The sequence below is a fragment of the Ovis canadensis genome, chromosome 15 (genome assembly GCF_042477335.2).
Source record: "Ovis canadensis isolate MfBH-ARS-UI-01 breed Bighorn chromosome 15, ARS-UI_OviCan_v2, whole genome shotgun sequence".
NCBI lineage: Eukaryota > Metazoa > Chordata > Mammalia > Artiodactyla > Bovidae > Ovis > Ovis canadensis.
The window spans coordinates 89,307,077-89,311,026 of NC_091259.1; positions in this window are offsets into that span (position 1 = coordinate 89,307,077).

The following is a 3,950-nucleotide window of genomic DNA, read 5'->3' on the forward strand; positions in this document are numbered from 1 at the left end:
CATCCAAGTTGAAAATAGAACAGCAGCCTCTGCATCCACCGCCATGCATCCGTTTGTGTCCATTTGTGGTCTGCTGTCTTTTTATACAATAAGAGAAAAGCAGCTGAAAGATCGGGGGGGGGGGGAAAGTACATGTGTGTTTAATTTCACCAGTAATCAAATAAATGCAAATTAGGACAATAAGAAAAACACTGACCTCTCTCCAAATTGGCATAATTGAAAAACCCAGTTATACCAAGCATTGGCAGTGGAAATGCACACACTGTTGATGGGAAGATAAATTGGCGAAACCACTTTGGAAAATAACATATTATTTAGTGAAGTTGAAACTGAATATAGCCTATGAGTCAGCAATTACACTTTAAAATAGATACACCCTAGAGAACTGACTGCATGGCACCCACTCCAGTGCTCTTGCCTGGAAAATCCCACGGACGGAGGAGCCTGGTGGGCTGCAGTCCATGGGGTCGCTAAGAGTCGGACACAACTGAGTGACTTCACTTTCACTTTTCACTTTTATGCATTGGAGAAGGAAATGGCACCCCACTCCAGCGTTCTTGCCTGGAGAATCCCAGGGACCGAGGAGCCTGGTGGGCTGCCATCTATGGGGTTGCACAGAGTCGGATGCGACTGAAGAAACTTAGCAGCAGCAGCAGAGAACTGACTGCATATGTGCACTGAAATACTCGACAAAAATGGTCGCATCAGCACAGCCCATCTTTACCCTAGAGATAAACCAAATTAACACGAACAATAGATTGAGCAATTAAATTTTGTATTTTTCTATTGGGTTGTCTGGCTTTTTCTCACTGATCTGTAAGAAGTTTAAAACAAACATTTTATACAAACACAAATACAAGTGCAGACACACAATAACTTTTAGTTGGTTAAGTACACTACAAAAATATTATCCAATCCCCACACACACACCTGGCTTGTGAACCAATCGCAGACCAGCGACTGAGGAATCCCATGTTACGAACGGGCAATAGGACTCCTGGGCTTGGATCTGGACAGGCGAGTGGTGAGATCCTACAGAAGTTTCCCCATAAAGCGTAACTTCTCTGTGGAGAAACAGTTGTTCTTGAAAGTCCAGGTTCCTCACACAGTTTGATAGGAGCAAGTCTCGACTGTCTTTACTGCAGAATCAACAGATGAAGGGACAAAGACGATGCGGTGTATGTGTGTATACATATATTACTCAGCCATAAAGAGGAATGAAACGGGGTCATTTGTAGTGATATGGATGGACCTCGAGTCTGTCATACAGAGTGAAGTAAGTCAGAAAGAGAAAAACAAATATCATATAGTAACACACATGTATGGAATCTAGGGAGGCGGTACCACCAGTAAGTGGCAGAGTTTTGACTAGAGGCTGATTCTTCTGTCTTGGAATTCTGGAGGTTCTCATCATCCCTTCAGAGCCTGGCTCAAGTTCTAACCTCTTCCAAGGAGCTTTCCCCACCTTCAGGATTCTTTGTCACCTCTGAAGTGTTCTAAATATTATTCTCTTTTTTTTAATAGATAATTTATCAGATGCTCTCAAACTCAGTGAAACAAGCTGAGGCCATAGAGTTTGGGAAGATCGATACGCTACTGACACCACGCGTAAAGCAGATTGCTGCTGCCGCTGCTGAGTCGCTCAGTCGTGCCCCACACTGTGCGACCCCACAGACAGCAGCCCACCAGGCTCCCCCGCCCCTGGGATTCTCCAGGCAAGAACACTGGAGTGGGTTGCCATTTCCTTCTCCAATGCATGAACGTGAAAAGTGAAAGTGAAGTCGCTCAGTTGTGCCTGACTCTAGCGACCCCATGGACTGCAGCCCACCAGGCTCCTCCGTCCATGGGATTTTCCAGGCAAGAACACTGGAGGGGGCGGCCATCGCCTTCTCCGAAAGTAGATAACTAGTGAGGATCTTCTGCAGACACAGGAGATCTACTCAGTGCTCTGTGGTGACCTGAATGGGAGGGAAATCCAAAAAGAGAGGAGATGTAACGTGTGAGCTCTGTATCAGCTGTACATATCGCTGTTCACTTTGCTGTACAGCAGAAAGTAAGACAACACTGCAAAGCAACTACACTCCAGTAAAAGTGCATTTTTTAAAAAAGACGAGAAATGAATTCCCGGGTCTTTCCCTTCCAACTGTTTCACTGCCAGGGTCTTTCGGTTTGTTTCCTTTCAAGCCTTGGTTAAAATGTCATCGCTTTAGAGAGGCCCTCCTCCATCCATCATAGCTTCCTAAACGTTTTTTTTTTTTTCTATACTACTCCCTTAACAATGATCGCAGGACTTCCCTGTTGGCACAGTGGATAAGAATTCACCTGTCAATGCAGGGGACACAGGTTCGATCCCTGGTCTGGGAAGATCCCACATGCACGGAGCAACTAAGCCCGTGCGCCACGACTCCTGAGCCCGGCTGCCTAGAGGCTGTGCTCCACAGCGAGAGAAGCCACCGCAATGAGAAGCCAGGCCACGGCAGTCAAGAGCAGCGCTGCTCCCCGCAAGCAGAGAAAGTCCAAGCACAGCCACAGAGACCCAGCACAGCAGAAGTAAATAAACATCTTTAAAAAAAAAATAACCACAAAAGCCTTCAGGGGTCATCCATCTCAAAGCATGTGTCTTGTTCCGCCGCACTATTTGCAAGCCCATTCAGAAGCAGGAACAATGCAGTCTATTCCTGGTTCCTTCACGGACCTCACACCATGCCTTTCCTGCTGCTTGTACCCAGTAAATCCTGGCCAGGGTTTGGCTGTCTCCACGGATGCAACATTCAAAGAGCCCAGAATGACAAGAGTGACATGCCCTGGTCCATGCAGCTTCCGTAGAGGAACACTTCCTGCCAGCCAAGCCGTTGAACGCTGAGTCGTGAATCCCAAAGTGCATCACATCGGTCATCATGTGTGCAGGAGGATTTGCTTTGTGGAAGTAGGAATTATATCTGATATCCTTAAATCTGTTTGTATTCTCCAGACTGCCTTGCCACACAGCAGGAACTTATCATGAAAGGCTGTCTTTAAATGATTTATACATCAAATAAGTCATCTATTGAAATTTACTACAATATAAGGCTACTTTTATTTTCTCAGAAGATTGAGCAGGCACATCAAGACTTATGTTCAAATCTGGGCTCCTTTTGTTACCACTCAGCAAGTAAGTCAACTTCTCAAAGAGCTGATTTCCTCAGCTGCCAAACGGAAGCACAAAAATCCATCTCCAAGTGAACCAATGAAAGTAAAACTTTCTTTTGATACATCAAGAGTTTTACAGAAGGTAGAGAATGGATAGGAGTCAAGTAAGATTTGGTTCTTGTGAGGTGAAGCAAGTTAAACTGCAGGGATCAGAGTTTTCAGCTGTAAAATGAGAGAATTGGTGTAGGTTATTTTTAAAGTCTATCTTGCCTAAAGAGTCTTTGAGTCTGTAATGTTCACTTCAACTGTCCAGGACTCTACATATTTTAATTTTTCTTCCCATATACATAAAAGCTAAACACATTATCTCATGCACAAAGGGAGATTTTTATTTAAAATAATTCAATCATGAATCTTTATTCAAAAGGATAATCTACCTGATGTAAATAATTGTCCCAATTTACGTGTGTTTTGCATCCTGCTTTTGGACATTTCAGGCAGGAATTCCTCCTGGGCCTTTATTGTGCTAACTTGAGTTGCAGGCCTTACCCACAGTGTCTGTCCTGCCTCTGACCACTCCTGCAGGGAGAAGGTGGGGGTTGCTAATAACCAGATGATCATATAGTCTCTGTTTGACAGGTTTCCCATGTGGACATGAAAAACTCCCCACAGTAATCTGTATTCTGTAACTGAAGTCTTACTGGAAACAAGACGTCTCTTTCTGAGCTTGTGTAAATGAATGCTCACGTAGTACCAGCTTGAAATGGGTCCGCTGCAGAACTGGGGGCGTAGGGGACAGGGAGGTAAGTAATGAACGGGCA